The sequence below is a fragment of the Pteropus medius genome, unplaced genomic scaffold (assembly GCF_902729225.1).
Source record: "Pteropus medius unplaced genomic scaffold, Ma_sr-lr_union100, whole genome shotgun sequence".
Classification (NCBI taxonomy): domain Eukaryota; kingdom Metazoa; phylum Chordata; class Mammalia; order Chiroptera; family Pteropodidae; genus Pteropus; species Pteropus medius.
Genome location: NW_024356333.1, coordinates 2,322,609 through 2,348,035, shown reverse-complemented (window position 1 = coordinate 2,348,035; position 25,427 = coordinate 2,322,609). Strand labels below are relative to the sequence as shown.

Below are 25,427 nucleotides of genomic sequence, written 5' to 3'. Positions count from 1 at the left end.
CCCCTGCCCAAGAAATCAAACATAGGAGGAAATGGGTGCCCCCTTAAGAGGCAGATGGAAAAATCAGCTGGGGATGGGTCAAAACAACCCTCCCGTTAAGAACTCACGGAAGCCTGGAGGCACGTGTCCAGCTGCCTGCCCCATGTCCACAGCCGCCAGTCTCCAAAATGCCACAAACTGAGCTGGCCAACACCGACGTGCAGAAGTCTGCTTTGCTTGCTTTCCTGTGTTCTCCGTTCTACTTGGTGACACTATCACCAATTCTGAGACTCAGGATTCCTCTTCAATGAAAGTTTCTTTCATCTCCAGCTTCTACTCAGTCACCAAATGCTGCTCCTCCGGGAGGCCGGCTGCGAGGCCGCTCAGGAGAGCGAGGCAGTGGTCCCGGGGACGGGAGATGTGGCCTGATCAGAGGCGCCTTAATCAGAAGACGGCCAGCGATGAAAACGTGAGGAGATGTGGGCCGGAAAGCTGCCAGGCGAAGGATGCCGAGTGTCTGCGAACGTGTTTCTGTTGCGTTGCATCTTGCGAGGTCAGTGCCGGCACGAGTTAGAGCTTGGTGCCAAAGACACGTGGATGTGGGGCTCAAATGGATAGCCGGCCCCCGGCGCGACAGCTCCTCAGACTCAGAGGGACCGGAAAGTGCCCTGCTGATCCGTGAGTGGCAGTGGGGAAGGACCCCCAGAGAACAGCACGGGGGAGCAGCCCGCAGAGCCCGCCTGCCACTCCCACGAATGTGCCTGTGCTCGTCCCCACGCTGTGGAGTAATGGTCTCGTGTTCTGTCACACGCAGGGGAGCATTTGGCACCGGTACGTGGCCTGCTCACGGTTTTCAGACACGCGGAGTCAGGTGGAGCCTAAACTAGAACGTTATAGTAGGGACGGAGAGAAGCACAGGATTCTAGAGCTCTGGAGACAAGACAGGCAGAGCCCGGCCCTGAGTGAGGCCGAGAGCACGAGCTGCTCACAGGGACGCGGTTCCACCTGGTTGGGGCCCCACTGCGCACAGGTGGGGCACATCCATCATAGCGTTTATGTCAGGAGCCCTCATTCGCCCGTTTTATAGATGAGAAATCGAGTTTCAACACGGGATGGGGTCAAGACACTGCCCGTCAACCTGAAATCGTTTTTTTTCTTTCTGTCTTTTCAAGCAGCATAAGCTCGTCTTTAAATGCAATCTTAAGTAGAAGCCCACTACGAAAAACAGATCAGCTCTGGTCAGAAAAGCGTAAGAGAAAAGGGGAAACTGTGGCGACAGTTAAATCAGCCGTTGCTCCCTGGGGTGGATAAACGAGGAGGCTTGGGGCAGTGGGTGCGGCGCTAAAAGGAACCTCCTGCGGCCTTCTTCATCTTGTGAACCTGAAGCTGCTCTAAAGAATAAAGTCTATTTGGAAATAAAACAAGAGCAAAAGCAAAGGGCGAGCGATCTCAAGTCTCTTTCCCCCACCCCCGCCTCGCTCTTCCTTCTGGAGGTCCCTGGTGCCACCCAAGGTGCCATAAGGGCTCCACCACGACCAGTCTCAAGGACACTGGGCCCCACAACAGGACGACTCCTGCAACTAACCCAAAAGCACCCTGTGCGGTCCACTCTGCCCGTGGTCCCTGGCCAACTCCCCCAATGGCCAGCAGGACTCTAGCTCCCAGAGGGTGACGCTTCCAGGCCTGGCCCAACCTGACACCTCACAGGCCACAGAGAGCTCACAGAGCTGGAATGTGCTCGCCCCGGCTTGCTGTGGCCTCGGGGGCCTCCTCAGGCCCAGGCAGCACCTCAGGGTGGGCCACCTGTGGAAAAACAGGGAGCACCCAGAGACAGACACGCCGGCATGGCTCCGAGGCCCAGAGTCCTACACCTTCCACAGCTGAGGAAGGAGAAAGGCAGAGCAAGGGTGAGGGGGGCTTCCCAACTCCATCTCCCTGGACCACAGGCGTTTTATTTTTTCCTTTTAAATTCCTAAAATCCCCACTCGCTTCCCTTGTTCTCAGCCGCCAACACACCGCAGGCCCCCAGGAGCTGAGCGAAGGCTCTTGGAGGAAAAGAATGGTGAGGCCTTCGGGGAGACCCTTTCCTCATCGGCTCGGAGTCCCTGCACCTGGTGTGACAGCTGCAATGAGTGATTCGAGAGCAAGGGGCGGGGACATGCCGCTGAGCCTCCTCCAGGTGAGGCAGGGTCCGGGGGAACTGGATCGAAGACGCTCTCCTTGCCACTTAGAACCCCCGGGGGCTTCGTGAACTCTTACGGGTCCCAAGGCAGCGTTTGTTTTCCTGAGAAATAACATTTCCACAACCTCATCTCGTCGATCAGCTTTCCCAGTGCGGGCAGCGGCTCAGGACACCTCAGTTACCGACGTTCGGCTTTGAAGTGGGTATATATATCCCTGGATGGCTGTGACGCATGGAATACAGCGAAACAGGTGCCACACCAATTGGGGGCCAAGGCCTTACTGACCCCGCAGCTTTCACTTCTTCCTCCTCAGAGCACGCCCCACCTGAGACGCTGTCGCGTGCGTGGGGAGGCCTCCTGTAGTCCACAGCCCAGCTTGGCCCCCGGCCAACGACAGCACCCACTACGGCCACGTGAGCGTGCCGTCCTGGACACGCCCAGCCCTGTCGAGCCTTCGGATGACTCCCGTCCCAGCCACCGTCTGAGAGAGCCTGGGAGATGGATCCGCCAAGCCCAGTCAGCCCCCAGAAACAGGAGAGGCCTCTGAACATCCTCGGGCTGCTTTACCCCAGCACCACAAACTGTGTGGCTGAAAACAACGGAGTTCATTCTCTCAAAGTTCTAGCGGCTAGAAGTCCACAATCGAGGCGTCAGCAGGGCCGTGCTCCCTCTGGATCCCCTAAGGAAGGGTCCTCCCTCATCTCTTCCAGCTTCAGGCGGCCCCAAGTGTTCCGCGGCTTGTGGCTGCATCACTCCAATCTCTGCCTCCAGCTCTACGTGGCCTTCTTTGTGCCTCCGTGTCCAAATTTCCCTCTCTCTATGAGAACACTGGTCATATTGAGTTTAGGGCCACCCTGATGCCCTCATCTTAATTCGATGACATCTGCAAATAAGTTACATTCCGTAGGTGCTGGGGCTTAGGGCATGCCTTTTAGGGGATGCAATTTAACTTACAGCAAGAGGTCATAATGAATCGTTGCCAGCCTTCTGGTTTTGGGGGCGTCTGTTCTGCAGCAGGGGAAGTCAAGATACCGGTTGGCACTGTGTCCGTACATTCCTGGTTCTCCAGGAAAACAAGCTGAATGTCTCAGGGAAGCCGGTCTATGGTTAAAACGTAGATGTGCAGACAACTGAAATGTAAGTAAGAGTTTGACTTGGTCTTAGTACCGAGTTAAATTGTTTTATTTGTTTCTCTTCTTCTGGTATTTTCTTCGTTAGTCTCGATGTACTTTTACAGAATTCAAGGTCTTTATTCTAAGCCTATGCTACCTGAGGAGTAATGGCTGTGAACCAGAAGACGTGTGTCTGTCCCTGACGAGTTGTGTGATCTCAGCCTCATCAGCCAGCCTCTCCGGGTGCTAGGGCCGTTCATCAACCATTTATTAGGATTCTGCAGTGTACGGTGGAAGAGGATCAAGAGTTTATATAGCCCGGCCTGTCATTTCACAGATCAGGAAGCTGAGCCCAGGGCGGCGAAGGGATCTATCTGCCAGTCACAACCAGCTGTATGCTGACAGTATTCATCTGTAAAATAATGGGTTTGGAACACATTTTCTCAAAGGCAGGCTCTTTCCAGTCATTAAACTGATTCTGATTCTAAAACCATGAATCTATATTTTACCCATTTTAAATTTTAAAAAAAATACAACATTTGATTCAGCTGAATGCATTTCTGAGACTCAGAAATTGTGACTGCAAAATTATGTCACCACAATTTCCTTGACTTTGATGCTTATGAATCATGAAGCCGGTGAATAGAAAGTTTCATCCAACCATCAGAAGCTAAAATAATTTTTTGTGCTTTCGGTTTTCATGACTTTGACAATCCCGTTTTTACTAATTTTAATAATGTCTCCATACTTTTAAAAGCCCCCAGAATACCTCATCATGGCAAAGTTGAGTCACAGGCTCATCTGCAAAGCACTCAACCTTGGAGAGAGCACCCATAGCCTGATTTAATAGAAAGAAATAATTATATAAAATTAACATGCAAAAAAAAAAAAGGCGGGTGTATATTAGTATACTCATATAGCATTTACATGATGTTTATATATATCATATATACTCACGTATATATATATGTAGATCACGTACTCATTTATATATAAGTATACTCAGATATCTTTTTTTTTTAAATAGAGAGAAATCTCAAATGTTGTGTGGATATGTGTTGGGATGGATGGATTGTAGATTCATCTTCCAATTATGCCTGGTCCCAGAGTGCACAGACGTAACGATCTGCAGGAACATCTGCATGAATGAATTGCTTTTGGAAATGAAAGGCACATGGTGTAAGATATGTTAGATAGTGACACAAAGCATGTGCTGGGTAAAAAGACATTTTTATAACCTATCATGAGAAGATCTGGGTAAGTGAGATTGGTACAGTTTAAGACCACATGTTCTACCACGGTGGCGAATCCTGATATCGTATGAATTTAAATGAAAAAGTCATAAAATGAGGAAGTGTTTGCTCCGCGGTCAGGGCACGGTATCAACCAGCATCGGCTTTGAACGTGGAGCGTCTGTGCCAGGAGCGTGCAGGGAAGAATAAAGGACCATTTCTTTGTTCCTGGGCACTCATCGGCTGCTCCCTCTCTGTTCCCAAATCCTCGTTAAATGTGTTTTTATAGCGTTTGACTCATGTGTGTTCATTATTAGTTTAGTTCATGTCCTTGTCCAGGCTGTGAGTGTCTGTGGAAGAGAAATGATGTCTTAACTCTCTTCGCGTGCCCAGGGTGTGCCGGCGCCTCGGGTGCGGAAGGTGATCAGTGAGCCATCTTTCTCCAGCCCCTCCACCGACAGCAGCCAAGATGCTGTGGGTGATGCAGATGTGAAGAGCAGCTGAAATAATGTGGATTTGGAACAGAACAGGTTTTGCCTCCCAGGGAGCTACAGGTAGTTAAGGAATTTGTTATTCGCTCATGCCTTTCCCCATCCATTCCTGTCTCCGGTGTGGTACCTTGCAGCCTCTGGAATGTACGGTGTGGGGCTTGTTACCCACCACCCACCCCCACCCCGAGCCACAGCTCAGAGCGCAGTTGTCTCTGTAAAGCACCTGCCACTTACTCAGAATGCAAACTGAGAGCAGCCTCGGACAGGTCCTCCTTCACAGCTTCTGCAAAACCCAGGGCGTGACTCATACACAGCAATTACGAAAGAGAGGAAAGTGTTCTCAAGAAAGAGAGTTCAGGAAGCAGAGACCCTACTGCTCAGGCAGACCTCGGGTGTCACCTGACAGGGGCCTTTTTGCCCCTATGGGAGGGGCCGCCCCAGCTTCACCCCTGCTTCTAGCTATGTCTCCTCCACGGAGGCAATTCCTGATGGACCAGACCCAGGACACTCGGCCTACGGCCACATCTGCCGCTCGCCCTGCTCCTACGACAGAATAGGTCAGGGTCTGCGTTCTGGTTCCCCGGGGCTCGGGCGGCAGTGCCAGGGGCCAGCTGTGTGGCCCCGCCGCTCCCGGTTTGGACAGGAGGACAAAGCAGGTGGAGCTGGACTTTGCTGGGTAAGATCCTTCCCAAGAGTGTCTGTCTGCCAAAGCCTGAGCCGGCTGCACTGTGTCTGCTTCAGGAGTTGTTCGAGAAGCTTCTTCACAAATCATCTTTTCCCTTCCTCCCCGATCACCTTTTTGCCAGAAATAATGGGAGCCTGGTTCAAGCAGCTTTGGGTCTCACAAAATGCATGTTTTTGTGACAAGTTTCATGGGGGCCTCTTTTTTTCTTTCTCTCTCCTCGTTTCCTTTCTCACTGCTTTATATTAAGGGCACCTAGTAAGGGCCCGATAAATGAGTGATTAGCCCCATTTGCATAGTACTTTTCCATTTTACAAAGCAGTTTCATTTACTCTTCTCCGGGGAGGAGGCCCCGCCCCTCGCTCATTCACAGGTCTGGCCGCCCCTCTCTTCTCTAAGGAGAGGAGAATGTGAGGTGTGTCGCCTCAGGCTCCACCACAGGAATTAAAAGAGTCAGAAGGAGCGATGCTCTGGGGCTCTCAGTGACCTGGGTCGCAGTCCCTTGACAGAGTTCAGGAGAGAACTCGCCTAAGGTGTGACACTGGGTGCCACACGGGGTCTGGCGCTCTTGAAACCGATGATTTACATTTAATCCCCACAGTAGCTTTATGAACGAGGCCATCTTTCCATTTTGGCCCAGAGATGTTAACTAGTTTTCTCAGGCTCACACAGCTGGGAAGTGACAAGCTGGGCTTCAAGACCTGGTCTCACCACGTGCAGAGAACAATTTAATGTTTCATTCGATTGCATCACTAGGCTCCATTTTCCCGTGCGGGTTGATGTGGAAGCCTCACAAACGTCAAGGATTAGAGAATTCCTCTTATGATGTCCTGTGTCGGAGTTCAAAATAAGAACATCAGAGCAGTCTTCTCGGACTCTCATCTGTGGGCCAACGACCAAAAATGTGAACAGTTTGCCAAGAGAGAAATACGAAAACTGAGATCAACCACTTAAAAACTTTTAAGGCAGAGATTTGTAATATCGGCACTAATGACATCTCGAGCCGGACGACCTCGTGGTGTGGGGTCCATCCTGGGCACTGCAGGACCTTTAGCGGCACCCCTGGCCTCCACCTATGCCATAAACACCACTCTCCCCAGCTGCGACAGCCAAAAATGTCCCCCGACATTGCCATATGTCTGCTGGGGGTCCAATCACAGCTCCCACCCCAGTGGAGAACCACCGTTTGAAAGCGATTTGACAAAGGAATTTTATGTCTGTTCGATCTAATAATAAAAATATTGGGCCCTGAAGTTTTGGAAGACCGTTGTCTTTTAATTTCATTTTCCCAGTAATTCGTTTTTATTGATTTTATTAAAGCATCAGTCTGCAAGGCACTGGGGAAATAAAAAAGGCAAAGCAAAGCTGCTCTTTCCGCATCCGTGGTTTGAGAAGCCCTGTTTGCGGGAAGCATACAGCCAGACACCCCAAACCCCATCAGGTTCCTGGCCTGTCTTGACCTGAAGGTGTGGTTCGTGAAGCTAAATATAGCCTTTTAATATTTTAATTTATTTTTTTTTTTACCATGCGGCCCAGGCACACGGTACAAAATGGAAAAGGCCCCCGCTCTGGGTGACCAGCTTCTGGCCCCGCGCTCCTGGCCTGTACAGACAAACACATGTTCACGTGGCCTCCTCCCCTCCCCCTGATGATGGACTTCCAAAGCTGGCGGATCTTTTGCCATTTCGGGCAAAAGTGCCGCCACATACATCCTTGTACACGCAAGCAGGAAGCGGCTCTGACAGATGACTCTGCAACTAGAATACTTTCGAGCTCTTTGAAACGCTATTTTTATTTTTCATGTCATCAACTGCAGCTCCATATATTAAAGTATCTTTCTCTGATTACGAAAGTGATATGTGTCTATTATAAAAATCCAAATATCCCTGAAATAAGGAACTCTAAATGTAAAAATGCCTTATATTCTCATTCTGCCCTGCTCCTTACCGGAAGTCAGTGTTCCAGAGTTTTGTATGTGTGCATGTGTGTGTGTACCTACAGATGCATATATATATATCATGTTGTGTAATCTATCCTATAACAATTATCCTTAGATTGTAAAGGTTACATACACAAAATACCAAAAGTTTTTGGCATGAAAACAAGAGCAATTCAAAGGAATCTATTTATAAAGCAATGAATTACTGAGAACATATATCTTTACAGAGTTTAGAAATGTGAAAATCCGCCGGTATGTGGCCATATGGTAGTGTATTTATTTCCTTGAAGTTCACCCAAAAGGATTGTTCTCATGCAGTATTTATTAAAATGTATGTTTTCTGTCTAACATTATTGAACAAAACAAATATTGTCCTGGACCAGCCTAACCATCTTATTAACTGTAAATTGCATTATGTGAAATGCAATCAATATTCTTCTGGTATGCAATGCTCCTAACATATAATTCTAAACCACATTAGCAGACGGAGAAGCCTGCATAAGATTTAACAGGCTTTGTCTTGTCTAGCTATTGTTCAGATTTCTTTATCTAAACCCTGCAGTCTGAACTAAGCATTAATTATCACCGAAAGCAGAGAAAATGTCATAAAAAAGAAAAAAAAAAAAAACATTGACAATCATAGGTAAAGAAATGGCACTTTCAGATTTGGATACTCAAATCAAACATTCTTTCAAAGAATATGTTTTGAGCATATTTTATAGTCTACGCTCTGAGTGGGGCACTATGGGCAATGCAAAGATGGTTAAAATGTAGTTTCTGCCCAGACAGAGATTTCTTAGGATATGGTTTCTCTCTTTTAAGAAAGAATATACTAATCAATGTTCAAAAATCCATAGCATTCATAGACTCTAATAATGAATTGTCAGAAAAAGAAGTGGAAAAAATAATTTCCTTTGCAACTGCGACAAAAAGAATAAAATACCTAGAAATAAATCTTTCTTTTTTTAAACGCCTACAGCACCAGGTCTTTTTAGGTGGTCTCCCATCCAAGTACTAATTAGGCCCGACCCTGCTTAGCTTCCGAGATCAGATGAGATCGGGCATGTTCAGGGTGGCATGGCTGTAGATCCTAGGAATAAATCTGACAAAACACACGAAGGACTTATATAATGAAAACTATAAGACCTTATTAAAAGAAATTGAAGAAGATACAAAGAAGTGGAAAGATATTCCGTGTTCTTGAATTGGAAGAATCAACATAGTTAGAATGACCTTATTACCTAAAGCATTATACAGATTTAATGCAATCCCCATCAAAATCCCATCGACATTTTTTAATGAAATAGAACAAAAAAAATCACCAGATTTGTATGGAAGCACAAAAGACCCTGAATCGCCAAAGCTATCCTGAGAAAAAAGAACAAGGCTGGAGGCATCACTCTGTCCGACTTCAAATTATACTACAAAGTGACAATAATCAAAATGGCATGGTACAGGCAGAAAAACAGACACACAGACCAGTGGCACAGAATCGAGAGTCCAGAAAGAAACCCGTGTTTATATGGGCAATTAATTTTCGACGAAAAAGCCAAAACATACAGTGGAGAAAGGAAAGCCTCTTTAATAAATGGTGCTGGGAAAACTGGAAAGCCACCTGCAAAACAATGAAACTGGACTGTTGTCTATCACCACACACCAAAATTAACTCAGAATGGATTAAGGACCTGAATGTAAGATCTGAAACAATAAATTGCATAGAAGAAAACTTAGGAACTAAACTCATGGACCTTGAACTTAAAGAGGATTTTATGAATTTGACCTCAAAGCAAGGGAAGTAAAAGCTAAAATAAATGAATGGGACTGCATCAAACTAAAAAGCTTCTGCACAGCAAAAGAAACCATCAACAAAGAAAAGAGACAATTATCCGAATGGGAAACTATATTTGCAAGCAACACCGCCGATAAGGGCCTAATATCCAAAATATACAAAGAACTCAAACAACTCAATAACAACAACAAAAACAAACAATCCAATCAAAAAATGGACAGAGGACCTGAACAGATACTTCTCCCTAGAGGACACACAAATGGCCAACAAACATGAAAAGATGCTCAACATTGCTAGCTATTAGGGAAATGCAAATCAAAACCACAATGAGATACCATCTCACACCTGTTAGAATAGCCGTTATCAACAGGACAAGTAATATATGTTGGAGAAGATGGTGGAGAAATAAGAACCCTCATACACTGCTGGCGGGACTGCAAATTGGTGCAGCCACTAGGGAAAACAGCATGGAGGTTCTTGAAAAAACTAAGAATTGATCTACCATATGATCCAGCAATCCCTCCACTGGGTATTTACCCCAAAGACTTGAAAACTCATATCCGAAAAGATATTTGCACATAGATGTTCATAGCAGCGTTATTCACAGTGGCCAGGACATGGAAGCAACCGGAATGTCCTACGATAGATGACTAGATAAAGAAGCTGTGGTACATATATGCAATGAAATATCACTCAGCCACAAGAAGAGGCGACTACATGGATGGACCTCGAGATAATCATGCTAAGCGAAATAAGCCAAATGGAAAAAGTTGAAAACCACATAATATCACTTACATGTGGGATATAAACCTAAAAGCAACAAACAAACAGGACAAACAAACAGAGACTCATGGACATGGACAATAGACTAGTGGTTACCAGAGGGGGGGAGGGGGGGAGGAGATGGTAAAAGGGGTCAAATATGTGGTGACAGAAAGAAATCTAACTAACTATGGGCAGTAAACACACAATGCAATATATATATATATATATATATATATATATATATATATATGTCTTACTGTTAAATTGTACACCTAAAACTTACTGAATTTCGTTAACCGATGACACCAAAAATAATAATAATAATAATAATAATAAAAATTACCTCATTTAAAAAAGGAAAAGAAAGAAAGAATATACTTTAAAACATCCTGCTATTTGGTGATTTAAACTCATGTGCTAGATATCCAGCAAGCATTTCTGCTGCTTAGGTGCATATTAATATTACCACTCAGTGTAGACATCTCTCACCTAAGACAGAATAGAATTTTCTTAGTTTCCTTAAAGGGAACTTCTGATAAATGAATCTTTCATTATAAAATCAGGATTTCCACAAGAAAAACAAAAACAAAAGCACTGTCTTCGAATGTAAGAAAATTATAATTAAAAAAGCAAGCCTCTAAAAATCACACATGCTGAAAACATACGCTTCACAGGGCACACAGCCTTTAGCGAGAACCCAGGTGAATTACTATATTAATGATAATAACATTGGCCATGTTTTTAAAATTCCCCTTTGCCCACAAAAATCTACTGGCTAAAACTGACGTGGAAAACGTCGACATGACCCTCGCCGCACGGGGAAAGAAATCTCAGTTTACCCGGAAACCCTGAGTGTGTGTTTCCCGCCCTCGTTCCATGACAGGTGTCTTCTGGGGCTGTAGGACTTGGTTAAGTTCTCCTTTACCCTTGAACCTCCACACGGATTGAGCTACATCTCTAAAGCTGCTTTTTATAGGTTTCGCTTTAATTCCACTGCTAGAATTTACTTTCATCTTAACCAACTTATTAAGTAAAGAGGTAAGTACATAGATAGTTGATTAGTTCCCTAAGACTGTAAGGTCTAATATCCACGCCTTAATAGGAGTGGCCTGATTTCTAAAAACACACCAATGTCTGCACTAATCTGATGACCCGGCAGACACCACCATTTCTCTCACTGAGGAGGCAGCTCCAAGGCGGCTGAAATTTTCACTGATGACGTCATCGCCAGGTGATTAGAGACACCTGGGTTACGCACATTCCGACAGAAAATACATCCTTATGTGTATGGATACGTTTGAAACCGCCGGAAGTGCTGAGTTTAAGATGGCACGCCTTTCGAACAAATTTTGAAATTGATATTAACTCTGTAATACGGGAGAGAACCTTTTTTACAGTAACTTTTCCAGTAACTTTTCCAGTAACATCTTTTGGGCTATCTCTACTCTTATTCCAGACCCTTGTTAAAAAGATAATCTTTATAATTCACCCAAACTCTACTTTTGATGTTAGGCCCCTGGGGAATACTGGACTACGGGCTCTCTGATTCGTGTTGGTGCCTGCCTGCCTGTCTGTCTGTCTGTCTCTCCCATCTCTTCTCTCTCCCTTTTCTCTGTTTAAGAAGTCTTTTCTTCCTGCTTCCGGCTCCAGATGGCAGTGACAGCCCAGCATTTCCCTAGCTTTGTCTGTTTTTCTTTCTGTACTCACATTTCATAGCCAAAGGCTTGTGTCCAGGGGGTACAGCAGAGGTCTGTGGGGATGAAGAACCCTTGAGTTCCACTAGTCCCTACAAGGAGAAAATCACTTAAACCACTGCCATGGAATTCACTGTCATATTCACTTTACAGGGCTGAGGTTACGAGGCTTCTCTTATCGCACAGGACATCTGTAGCAATCCTGGGACAATCAACTGATGGTATCATCGCACCCAAATTTCGACCTCATATACATACACGCAGCACACACAAACGCACAGGCTCACATGCACACGCACAAAACACACACTCACACATATACACGACACTCAGCACACACATGATCACTCAACTTATGAGGTTTTTAAGCCTACAGGATTTCAAATGACATTGGCTGATACAGTAGCTCAGGCTACTACAATGAATGGGCCGGCACAGTCTACAGATGAAGAGCCTGAAATGTTTTAACGGTCGTGGTAGCGAGCAGGCCGGCACGTCAACTTCCTGCCGAGGTGTCACCCTCCCTCACTGGTAACTTCCTTGGCATGTCTCTGTCCTCTGTAACTGTCCGGGATTGGTCCCCATCAGGCACCAGGTCTTCTGTCCAGAACTTTTCTGATGTACCCAGTCCTATCACTTACCAAGGTCTATGACATACGATGTCTTTTTAAAGAAAGGGACGAGGGAGAGGAAGTGAATCATTTCATTATCAGTTTGGTTTGGGGGGGAGGAAAGATGAGAATCCGGCTCCAGCTTTGGCATGTCATTATGGCTGAACTGTTTCCCAGAAAGTCACGTCGAAGTCCTGACCCCCCAATACCTCCGAACGTAACCTTACTGAGAAAGAAGTTCTCTGCCACCTCCTGAGCAGGCCCTGCTGGCTCCGAGCCTTCCCCGCTCTAAGCTCTCTGGCGCCCTCGAAAACACCCAGGCCCACACCTTGTTCGTCACGCCGCATGGCATGAAGTGGGCTGGGCGGTTTTCTGGGAGTGAAGATTTGAGGTGTCGTCCAGTTCTCATCAGAAAAACATGGCCCTGCCTGCACGCACGCTGGGGGCCACCTCCTCACGAGCTGCCTGAGTCTCCGTCGGTGAGTCCCCGGGAACTGCTCATAATGAGAATGAGTACCATGGCGGATGGGAAGGGAGGGCCGCAACGTTGTGCTGTATTCTCAAGGGCGTCCTTGACTCCACGGAGATAGCAGAAGAACGAGGGACTTTACGTATTCGACTCTCTTCTGAATTTCGACACCGGCCAGAGGTCGGACTTAACTGGGCTCTTCACGCGTTCGCTCATTAGAATAAAGGCGACAGGCCGTGGACGGCACACGGTCAGGACTGGACGGGACCGTGATCCCCCAGCATCGATCCTGCATGGGGGGGAGAGCATGTGAGGAGTATGAACCCGTGCAGCTAAGGCTCCCGAGGAAACGCTGTGCTTGAACTAGGCCTCAGGGTTACGACCTTGGCTCTCTGGTGTCCGGTTGTTCTCGGGACTGCGCTGCCCACAGACGCCAAGGTGACGCGTGCAGATTTTGGGGGGAATGAGACAGCATTTGCCTGTGACACTGTTGGAGAATCGCTGAGTCTTCCTAGGTCGCAACAGCCGGTGACATATCATCTTGCTCCAGAACCCACCTCCTCCTCCTGACCTCCCGTGCGGGTCGAATGGTGGCGTCCCCCACCCCCAAAAGACATCTCCACCGGGAGCCGGAGAATGTGACCTCATTTGGAAAAAGGGTGTTTTGAGATGCAATTCAGACTCTCGAGATGAGATCTGCCTGGATTAGCACGAGCCCTAAATCCAGTGACAAGTGTCTTTACAAGAGGAGAGGCGACGTGAGGATGGAGGCAGGGCTGGAGAGATGCGTCCACAAGCCAGGGCACGCCAGGGGGTGCCGGCGGCCACCGGGAGCTGGGAGAGACGCACGCAGCGGGTGGTCCCTCAGAGCCTCCGGAAGGAGCCAGACGTCCAGTCTCCAGAGCTCGGAGGGAATGCACTGCTGTTCCCGTCAGCCCCCCGGTTGGTGGCAGTTCGTTCGGCAGAGGATTCCGCCCCCGGGATCCGCGCCCCTGTTCCGTGGAGGTCCCGTTCTCCACGTTCGCCCCTCTCCGGTCCATTCCCGACAGAAGGGCCAGAGTCGGAAGTCGTTCCTCTGCTGACAGTCCTGCTTCCTCCCCTCCTCCTCCCCTCCTCCCCTCCCTCTCCCTCCTCCCCAACGTGGGGGGCTGACTCCAGGAGCCAGGAGCCGGGCTCACTTCCTCACCCCTTCGGCTGTTTCCTCTGTGACCGTCCCTGGCACTCGTGCTTCAAACACCTTTCACATTGTCCTAGCCGCTTGCTTAATTTTTCCCTGTAACATCTGCTACCACCTAACGTGCTAGGTCTTGTAGCTACTAAGGCTACTTTTTTGTCTGTCTCGCCCCAACCCCATTCGACTGAAGGTTCCATGAGGGTTGTAAGTACTGGATATGTTTCTGCCGAGTGAATAAATGGATTGATGACGTTCATCCGGTGTCACTCTGCATGTCACCTTTAAACTCTCCACCCCAAGTCTCACTCCCCACATCTCAATTCATCCAGACGTGCTGATGCCTGGTTTCCGATGGCCTCAAATCCATTCCTTCCTCCTTTTGGTCACTGACGCCACCACCATTTGCCCAGCGACCCATGAATTAGCTTCCTACATAGTCTCCCTGCCTTGGGATTTCCCTTGGTACAACCTAAATTGCCACTGTCATGTTATTAACGTTCTTAAAAATAGCATTTCAATAATATCTCTCCCCAACCTCCCCAAAATTTTTTAAGACCCACAATGGCTCTGAAAGATGAGATGATGAGTGATTTCATCTTCCTCTTTCTACCTTTGTGTATTTTCTGACTTTTCTACAGCAAAGATGTACTCTTCTTAGTAGAAGAAGTTATCGAAGCTAAAACTCCCAAACGGTTCTCTCTTGCCCTGCACAGTGCGGCCCCCACTGTCTGATGGCCTCGGCTCCCCACTCTTCCCTTCCCCTCTGCTCCCCCCTCAACGGTCTCCACCCTCTGCGCAGACCAAGCCGAGCGCTCGGAACCGTGAAAGGAAACCAGATGGGCCGGGCAAGTCCATGGCACGAGGGGCTCCAGACGGGGTCAGATGGAAGACATGTGTGAAAGTCGCGAATCTGACCGAGGAAGAATCCCCAAAGGCAAACGCCCGCGTCTCAGTTGCATCACTCACTCCCGTGTTCTGGAATCTCTCCTGCTCACTCTATTATTCTGAATTCGAATTTGGAATGTGGCACTGACTGTTCTCACTGCTGGCTTGCTCAATGCTTGCACGGCTGTGCTTTACTGCTCAATAAACCACAAGGGAGCTAAAATGGGGGCCCCCCCTCTGATGAGAAATGAAATTGATTTTTAAAAACTGTTTGGATTCACCAGAAACAACCGCCTTTTAACACTTGTCTGAACTCCTACCTAATTATTTTTAGGGCTTTGGGCTAGAAAGCAAATTGCATTATGTTCTTCTAAAAGTATATACTTACAGAACCATCTGTAATCCCTTCAAAGCAATCTTTGCAAGTCACTACTGGAATACATAATGTTATAAATTCTATTAGATCGTCGAATTACAGGGCTAGACGTGGTCTAGAAAACTGACAGACCGTAGATCTGACAGATCCCCACTGTCTTCAAAACCACATCTGAACCGGGCTAGAAAATAAACACATGTATTTGTTCCAAAATTCCTTTCTGCTTCCACCTCCCCAAGCCGTAAAAATATTTTCATGTAGCATGAGACCAAATCCATAAACATTTAAATTTAAAGAGGGAATGAGAGAAGAACTTTCCAGTGCAGGTTCCATGATAATGTGCCTGACTATGCCCATCTGTAGGAATCACACGGAAACACCCTGAGGCCAGCCCCAGCCTCTCCGCTCCTCCAGCCACCAGGCTAGCAGACGGCGTCGCCCCGCCAAAGCTAGTCAACTGAGCTGACCCCACTCAAGTTCCCATGACAGAAGCTAGCAGAAAGAATAGAATTTGTGACATTTATATTAAAACGATGGCTTCTTATTACCGAGGCCAAATTCATTCTAACTTAGGCAAACGCGAAGAAGCATTCTCTACGGGGTAAAGGCAAGTCAGTCTCTCCCTACAATGGAATGTACATTAAAAGTCCCAGCCTCACCTTGGTTGTCACCATTCTCCCCACCCCAACCCCCTGCTTGTTTTTCCATCTCTCTCCTCAGATATTCAGATGTCACAGAACCTCCTACCGCCCCTCAGGCAGAGGAGTCAGACAGATGCCTCCATCACGCACTCATTCTGGCCTGTGTGTTTTGAGCGCCGCGCTGCACAAAGCACTTTACGTGATGTCCTCCTTTCTGACCTTCACGATGTGACTCTGATGATCCTCACTCAGCTGATAAAGGCGCAGAGAAGTTCAGTAACTTGCTAGTGAGTAGCAGACGGAGCAGAGACTCGCCCCCCGGAAGTCCAGCTTGCAGCTGGCCGTGTTCTTAGGCTGCCTTACTCAGCCTCCTCACAGGCCTGGGGGCTCCTGGTTGCTGATGGCAGCAGTGCTAAGTGTCAGGAAGAGGTAGAAAGGGCTGCAAGAACCCGTGAGAGGGCCTGACCCTGACCTTGTCTGGGAGTCAGGAAAAGCTTCTCTGAGGACTAGGGCCAGCAGCCATGGAAAGAGGAAGGGAGGACTCTTTCAGCCCAGGAAATGAATTCCTTCCTTCCTTCCTTCCTTCCTTCCTTCCTTCCCCTCCCTTCCTTCCTTCCTTCCTCTTCCTCTCTCCCTCTATTCAGGTCATGACACCATACTGCCAGTGAGCACTGCTTGCTAGGAGGCCTGGGCATCTGCAGTCTACTCCCCAGGCAGGAAGCAGAGGCTGACACTCACATGCGCATTAACCCTATGACTGCTACTGACCTCTATGCTCTGCCATTGTTAACCTCGGGGATCAAGGGCTGGAGGTCATTCGGCAGATAGATGGGAGCCCTTCCCTCCCTTCCTGAGAGCTTCACAGGAAGGCCGCTTGGCAGGTGAGGCCAGCTCTGGATGACCCTTCATTTATGGGTCACTACCACCCTCTTCAGGGAAAGTGGCCCAGAGCGCCTGACTTCCGGTGCACTCGGAGTGCACAGCGATGGGTGACCCGACATCCAAGCCACTCTTCATGCCGAGTTCTGGGGCGGAAGCCATCCTAGAGGGCAGATGGAAGTGACGGTTCAGCCCAGTGGCCCACCCCTCCAGCCTCCCTGTGTTTGCTTTACACGCTTAAAACTCAGACCATAGGGGAGGCTTCTGTGACAACGTGGTCCGTTGTTCTAGGCAGTGGTTACAGGGTGTGCTCACTGTGTAAAAATGCACCAACTGTGCACATTCTGTATCTTTCTTCCACTTGAATTTAAAAGTTTATTTAAACATTAGGCAATGCAGTTTACTTTCTGGTTATCATTAGCGTCATGGGAAAAGATATTATTTGAGAACAGCTAATCTAGCATTGACCAAAGTGTGTTCCGTGGAACCCTGGCTCCAAGAGACATTCTGACAAGTGCTGCCTACTATTTATTTTAGGGGTTCACAAGGTCGGCTCCCACATGGAGCTCAGGGGTGTCGACACAGCCCTGTCGCCACCACCTCATAAATATTCTCCATGTCGATATTGCTTGTACCGTATTCCAGGCACTGGTACCAGTATCCACCCCACAGCACGAGCCAGAAACCGGGGCGTTCTCTCTGCCCCCTCTTTCCCTTACTTCTCGCAATTACATCTCCGAACCTGCTCTCGAATCTGTCCACTTTCGCCCCATTTTCACTCCCGCCCCCAAGCATCGCCTCTCCTCCAAAATCCTACCAGTCTCTTAATGGTTCTGTCTCCATCAACCTAGTCTCTACAAAGCAGCGAGAAGACTCTCTGCAAACATGTCAACAGCACTGCCCTGATTTAAATCTTCAGTAGCTTTTTGTTTAGGATACAGTCTAAAATCCCCTGAAAGGCATCTAGTTCCACGCTCTGGCTTCGGCATGGACTTTGACCAGTTTCTGTGAAGTTCCAGGCTACTCTCGCCCGTATCCTGAGCAGCTCCTACCCACCCACCCGTCAAGGTCTCCAGGGATCCCCTGGCCTGCGTTCCCGATTCCCTGCCACTACACCCTCGGTACTGGCCCTGGCTTACTCAGGGTCTGTCTTCTGCACAGAATAAACTCTGCTGGGTGGGAGGCTGTGTTTTGTCTTAGGGGCTCTGCTTCGATAAATGCTTCTGAATGAATAATAATAGAAAAGGTAAAATGAAATTAGAAAAAAACTTTTATGCTTTAGGTAACTCAGAATTTCCCAACCAAAATTGTCCACAGAATTCTTTTTTCATTGAGCCCGACAGACTTGCGCTTCTCCAAATCCTTGCGGGGGAAGAGGCAGTAAATCCAGCTCAAGTCTCTCATTTCACAGAAGATTCTGAGGCCCAGAGAGGTTCAAGAAAGACCCAAAGTAGAGTCGGCTCTCTTTAATGTTAGTACCTGGCACCTCCTATAGGACGCGGCCCTGGGGAGCTGTTTACTTTCTCTGATTTAACCACCTGATGGAGATATTTTGCAGGCAAAATGAGATAATATCAGTAAAGCTCTTAGCACAGAGCTGGGCAGGGGGGGTAAATCTCAATAAAACATAAATAGAGCCCACTTAACCTGGGCACTGCAGACATAGGCCTAAGACCAGTTGTATGAAGAGCTAGAGCTAAACTCCCCCAATATACCCCATTAATCAGTACATGTGCTGATATTTCATGTTGTTATTTCTTTTTAGGTCAGTAGGGGAAGAAAAAAACTTTTCCTCTACCCCCTCATGTGTCTGGGAGCCTGTGAATTAAGCCGACAAAAGACAGTCGTTAGAAGTAAAGCAGAGTGTATTTATGTGTGTAGTGCTTAGACATGCAGGAGTGCACAACGATAAGCAACCCACGGGGCTAGTTAGAATTTGGAGCTGACGTACCTAACTTAGTAGGGAAAGGAAGGGGAGAGGAAAGGTGCTGTAGGAAGAACAAATGTGTTTCTTTAGAAAAGACAAATAGGTCTTCAGAACAAACAGAGATAAGAGAGCTACGCGGGTCTGAGGGGTCTTTCCTGTCTTCTGCGGGGTCATAACCACCCCACCCCCCTCCAGAGAGGGCATTTATGAGTAGACCCACCCCAAAGAGGAAATTTATGGCAGCCTTATTTCCCAGAAGCTGCTGCATTTGGTCAGATAAGGGAAACTCCAAGAAGGCTTTTTTTTGTTGTTCATCTCTTGATTCTCAATTGCCTTCAGCTCAAAATAATTTTATGTCAAAGTGGCATATTTTGGGGGGATGTATCCTGATTCCCTTTAGGTGCAATAAGCATTACAAGGGGGTGGGGAGAAGCTGATGTGTTCTACCAACTTCTAAAGATAAAGATACCAGTAATGTAATATCAGTGAGATAATATAAAGAAAAGTGTAAATTACTATACAAACGAAAATTACTATAAATTCCCACCTTAGTCAGAAGACAAAAATCCCCAAATTTATTAAGGTCGTCACTGGAGCAATTATCTATCTACCTTTAAAATACAGCATTTCTTCAGTTTTCATTTCAACAAATGAGCGCTGTAATTATAGCTATTAGAATAAAATCTTTTAACTATTAAAAAAATATAAGTAAAAAATAAAATACAGCATTTGACATTTCTAATATCTTTCTTAATCTACTGCCTTTCCTAAATTATATGTATTTTTAGAAGTCACTGAGTCTGCTAAGACTTTAGAAATCTCTAAGCTTTTTGTACCACCATTTTCTCCAGGACAATTTTTGAATATCTTTTTTTAAATTTGAGGCTTTTCTCTATTTTTCTAAAATTCTCAACGCGGCCCCAATATTCTCAGTTTCCCAAGTTTTTCTCACTAGTCCCAGTAGGTAATTAGGAAGTTAGCTCAAGCCTTTTTCTGAACAATTTCCTGGTTTTGTCTTTACAGGAAGAAAGAACAGTTAAGTTACTAAGAAAACTCTAAGAACCATGTTGAATGAGAGCTTTGGTTTAAGTGCAGGAAATCTATGAAAGTTTCCCCAAAAGGAATTTCTTAATGAAAACAAACAAAAAGACTATCCTTAGAAAGAAATTCAGAGCGTGCGGATATTCCGAAGGGCTGATTTACTACATCTCCTTCATATTTTAGCTTCGGGGGCATAATTCGTATCTGACATAGAAAACCGAAGTTCGGCGACACGTCCCCAGCCAAAACCCTGTTCCTTAAGGAAAATAACTTCACGTTTTGTTGCCAGTGTTGGTTTTCGTTTTTTTGTTTTTTTTGTTTTTTATGTGAAAAATACTGAAGCGTGGGTAAGTCTCCTTTCAGTCTGCCCTTAGACTTTCATTATAAATATTTAAAGCTTCGAAAGGTCACCAACGGTTTGCATTTTCCCAGCCCTTGAAAAGAAACACGCGGCGCCCCGCGGGGGGTGGACACAGGACGGGCGTCGTTTAGGGGCGACTCGAGCCGGGGGCGCCCCTCCCCGGCGCGCGGGGCTTTCCCCGGGGGGCGCGGGGACAACGGGCGCCTTGCCGGAGCCACCTGCCCACAGCCGACTCCTGCGGACTCCCTCATTCTCTAACGGGCGGAGACGGGGGCGCAGACCCCTGGGAATTCTCGAAGCGGGGGTCCCACTGATGAAGCCTAAAGTGGACCCCGCCGGCACCGGGAGAGGGGCGGGAGGGCCCCTTCCCCCTCGCAGGCCACGCGCCCGCGGGACAGACAGGAACCCGCGGGCGGCGAGCGTGCGACCTGGTTGCCCCGGTCCTGTAGCGCCGCCCCGCCGGGTCCAGCAAGGCCCGCGGTCCTCCCCCGGCCGCCGCGCCGCCCAGAGGCCGCCCCGCCGCCCGCTCTACTTTCGCATTCTCCTAGGCGCTACCCACAATGCATTGGTAAAAATGAAATGCAAATAAGGTCAGTGGTTAACATAATTTTGGCAAAGACGGCTCTAAAAAGAGCGATTTCGTTTTGTTTACGTTGTATTTAGTCGGAAAGGTGTATGCATCTTATTTTCCAGGGTTGTGACACAAGCCGTGAAAAGTCTCCTCACTTTAAAAAGAGTCCAGATGTGGACTATAAATACCCAGAGACTCGCACTCGCTTACAGTTGGTCCGAAGGTTGTGGGTTATTGTTAAGCTGATTAACATTGTCTCCCCCCACAACCGTGCTTGACTGACTTTGTGTTTTTCCTTAATCAAGGACGGTTTTTCGGTGTTTACATAAATTAATCAAAATGCATACAAAAGTAGCTCTTAGTTTGTAATTTGAGAGAAAAAGACATTCAAGATAGCCCACTAGGTTGTAATTTGTTCTAGTAAAATTAACTTTCCAGTAGGCTGTAGGCATTAACTTTCAAAGTGTCGGAAAAAACTTATGCAAAAAGAATAATTTTGTTTTAATTAGCTTATTAAAGAGTGTATTCGGTTTTTTAGAAATCTCATAATAAAGATCATCAATTCATGATCAAACAACAATGCATTTTTCATCATAAACCAGGAGGAAGGAGAGAAAAACCAATTGAAGAAGCCCCTTCAATGATATGAATAGCATGACCTCATACACCTGTGTGCATATAAATATATCTGCGTGTGTAGATGGATAGAAAAAAATCTGGAAGATATACACCAAATTATTTAACGGTGTTTACTAAATCTAAGGGGGTGGGATTTCAGAGGAGAGCATTTAAAGAAACTTTCAGAAAAAAGATATAAAGTTTGTTGCTACAAATTTAATCATTTGTAGGTGTCTGTGAATGAGTAGATAATGCATATCTTTTGCATTAGCTTGTTTATTTGTATAAAGTACATAGGTTCACAGACCCCGATCAATGTCCAATTTAAAACCAGGCAGTAAAGGAGGCGTAAATCAGTTTTCTTCTCTGTGGCAACGCTTCCCTTCCCGACTCTACATCCATCCATCCTTTCCATCCGCAGTTGTCTGCCAGCAGCTGTCATCTCTTTTGTTCAATTGCAGTGGTCAGTTAGAGTTTACACTTCAATCAGCAGGTTCCAACACACTGGCATCTTCGTTAGCAAATCGACTCGACTGCTTTGTTGAGAAATGTGTGCCCTCTATTGTAAATGTGCTCCCCCCAAAAAACTTGAAAGAATTAGAAGGAAGGCTCTATGTTTACTAAATCTTGATGAAAAGGGCATCATTTGTTGGTAAGGAATATTCTCAGCTGGAGAGCACCTACCACAGGCTGTTGGGAGCTTGTTTGAACATGGGTACTTTGTGTCAATCAGCCTTGTCGAACTTAGTATCCTTAAGTTCTTAAATCCTGAATTAAAACACGTTAAGATACAAAGTCCCCAAATTCTAGGCACTTGGTATTCTAGAAGTACAGGAATATCAGAATCTTGGTCAATGTTGCAAACAGATAGGCACTCTAGTAATCTATTAGAGACGACTGAAAAAAATCTCAGAGGTAAGTCCCAGTGGGAAGGAAAGGGACTAGAACTTAGCTTTTGCTTCTGTAATTTCAAACCATGACCCAGGCCTAATATGACAATGATTAAAATCATGTTCTTAGTGTTAGATAATCTTCCCACAAAAATTATGCAAGGAATTATGCAATGATCTTGCCTTCTGGTATCCATGCCCTGTGTAATCACTTCTCCTTGAGTGAAGCTTGAATTTATTGACTCATTTCTAAGGAAAAGAATCAGGCAAAAATAATGAGGTGTCCATTGTTCATTTTATCTATCTTATTTTTTTCTACCACAACTGTCTATTATGCAGCTGTATTACTTTGTGTTTTGGAAATTAAACAAAATGTATCAATAGCATCTGATCTCTAGCCTGGTTAGTACTTGGATAGGAGACCTAGGAAGACCAGGTGCTGTAGGCGTAAAAAATTTAAAAAATAAGGGATTGTAAACTGACAAGGTCCTTGCAATCTATGAGGTCAACCAAGGGTTGCCTCGCCTAAAAAAAAAAAAAGCATCAAAAGCATGGTTATATATATTCTATACAGAAGAGAACTGGTTTGTTTTTTTGTTTGTTTGTTTTGGTTTTTTTGGCTTATAATAATAATATATAGATATCTATCAAAAAACAAAGTAATGGGTATCGCCTCCAAGATTAGGTTGAAAAAAGACTGTCGATCTACTAGGGTTCTTGTTCTCTCTCAGGGCGAGACCCTGCCCGCCCTCCACCCTTTCCTCTGGGGGGAAGCCAGCCACCATGTAGACAGCAGCCCCATGGAGTGGCGAGGAACTGTGTATACAGCCAACAACCAGTCAAGCTGAGGCCATGTGAGTGTGACAACAGCCATGTGAATGAACTTGAAAGTGGATCTTTCCCCAGTGGAGCCTTGAGATGACCGCAGCCCCAGCCAACGCTTTCCTTTCAGCCATCATGAGAGACCCTGAGTCTGACCACCAGTTAACTATGGCTGGATTCCTGATCCTCGGATAGATACCGTGAGAAAATGTTTGTTGTCTTAGGTTGCTAAGTTTTAGGTTAATTTGCTATATAGCAACAGATAACTAATACGTGCACTTTAACCAAAAGGGCTGCCATTGCTGACACACATTTGGAACCTTCTCCTGTTTTAAAAGTCTCCTTCAGAGGCAAGGTGTGAGCCACACAAGAAGCTGGGCCTTTTTACTTTAAGCACACCACATTTGGGCTGAGAATGTACTTGCCAGCTTGTTCTTATCACATTCACCATCCTTGACTTTCCCAGACTTTGGGCTGTTTTCAAAGCAAATCTGCTTGCCAGAGAGGAAGACTCACTGCCACAGAAATGCTAAAAAAGAACGCGCCATGACTTCTGAAGACAAATGTCACTTGGTTTCAGATATTTTTTCACCAATGTTTACGTCACTGGAATAATTCTTCCAAGGTGATGATTTTGAAAGGGATAAGACTTACAATGGATATTTAATGCAGATTGTTCCATGAATGAGTTGTGCTGTGTATCTAACAAACATTTGACATTCCCTACTGCTAACCACTGTGCGGTAGGTGCGATTATCTCCGTTTTACAGATGAGGAAACTGAGGCAGAGAGGATTTGCCAGGGGTACAGTAAGTGGTGGAGCGAGAATCTAATCCAGGCAGCCTGGGTCTTGGCTCTTTCGTACAAAGCTATCTTTGTTTGTTCGCTTGATTTTCTAGTTTCTAGCTCATACAATGACAGACTCGAGACCATAACAAAGCACAGGTAGTTTCTCATCCATTGTAATAAAATTTCACGTCTACTTAGATAATATTTCAATTTGATGGGTTTAGAAAATATGCAAAATATCCAATTGCTGTTCCTTCCTACACTCCCCTGTAAGGGAAGGGGAAAGAAATCAAATCATCTATCTTTGGTCAAAATTAGGAAGGTACAAACACCAATGAGCAAGTAAAGATTTGGTGTCTATGTAGGCCTCCATTCTTTTTTTTTTTTTTTTTTTTTTTTTTTTTTAAATTAGTAACATATCAGGCTTTGAGTAGAACTTTCCATCTACTTATTTGGCTAACCAGGGTCGGATGTGTCCAGCTACAATGTGAGCACAGCTCACGCCAGATGTAGATTCTGGCTTCTGGGCAGAGCTTTGTTGCAGGGGGGAAGGGGGGTATCAGAGACCTCAAAAGAAGTACAGGAGGGTTCCTTCACTGATAAACCTCCCCGTTCGTTTCTTCTGTTGTTTCTGAGGGTGTCCTGTTGACGTGTCCCCTCTGGCTATATCCAAGAGAAAGGTCCTTGCTGACTCAGGCTCCTGGGACCCCTTCTCTCTGTTCTGTCTGCTCCTTCCTCCTGTGAACCACCAAAGGTGTTCGTTTGCATCTTTACAGTATGTTGCTACTTGGCATGTCCTTTGCTGTTTCATAATAGTTCATAAACATGGTTTATGCCTCCGGGTAGAATAGAACCTCAGTGGTGGGAACACACGGTGTCTGTTTCATGAGCCTCATGATGCCTTGTATGTAGGTGTTACTTATTTTTTAAATATTTTTTCATGTGTGAACAGTTCCATGTCCAAGGACCATGTTACAGCTGTAGACGGGGCCTAGGTAGCTTCGAAAGCCACGTAAGCTCCAGGAGATGCTCCAATTCTGATCTTCAAGCTGCTGCACTGCAGCCGACCTTTCGACCATCTCAAACTGCTCGAAATAGCCATGAAAAAGCAAGACTGAGGATCGGCGGTGATGAGTTCCCAGGCGGCTATTTAAGGGACCCTAGTCTTTAAAAATGGTTACTTGATTTATATACGTCTGTGTATTTAGCAATACGAATAATTGCACGCAGGGACTGTTTTGATTCTTTTAATCCCTAAGAACCTGAATTCAGTAAGCATGCCATGTTTCTATAAGCCAACCCTTGAGTTCCCTTCCTTTTTCCGCCCTTTACACAGAGGCATAAACACCATCATTTGAACAAGGAGACTGTCAACAAATATTTACCGGCCCCTCCTACTGACACACTCTGTGGCAAAGAATACACAAGAGGAATGACCTCTGTCCTCAAGGAGCTGAGTAAATAATGGGATTTACCTGCCCCTGTTTCTCTCTAAAGCACAAAGTAA

The 25,427-nt window shown here is 46.3% G+C and overlaps 1 long non-coding RNA gene and 1 pseudogene across 2 annotated transcripts; one reads left to right on the top strand and one right to left on the bottom strand.

The window, feature by feature from the left end:
* The first annotated feature begins 5,268 nt into the window (after positions 1-5,268).
* On the top strand, positions 5,269-6,932 carry LOC120601497 (uncharacterized). 2 transcript variants are annotated; one of them, XR_005652451.1, is made up of 2 exons: positions 5,269-5,673; positions 6,436-6,932. It is a non-coding gene; the product is annotated as an uncharacterized LOC120601497 (long non-coding RNA). The 2 variants fall into 2 exon arrangements; XR_005652452.1 differs by having other exon boundaries at positions 5,276-5,554.
* Positions 6,933-8,588: 1,656 nt separating this feature from the next.
* On the bottom strand, positions 8,589-8,707 carry LOC120601553 (uncharacterized; annotated as a pseudogene).
* Positions 8,708-25,427: the final 16,720 nt, after the last annotated feature.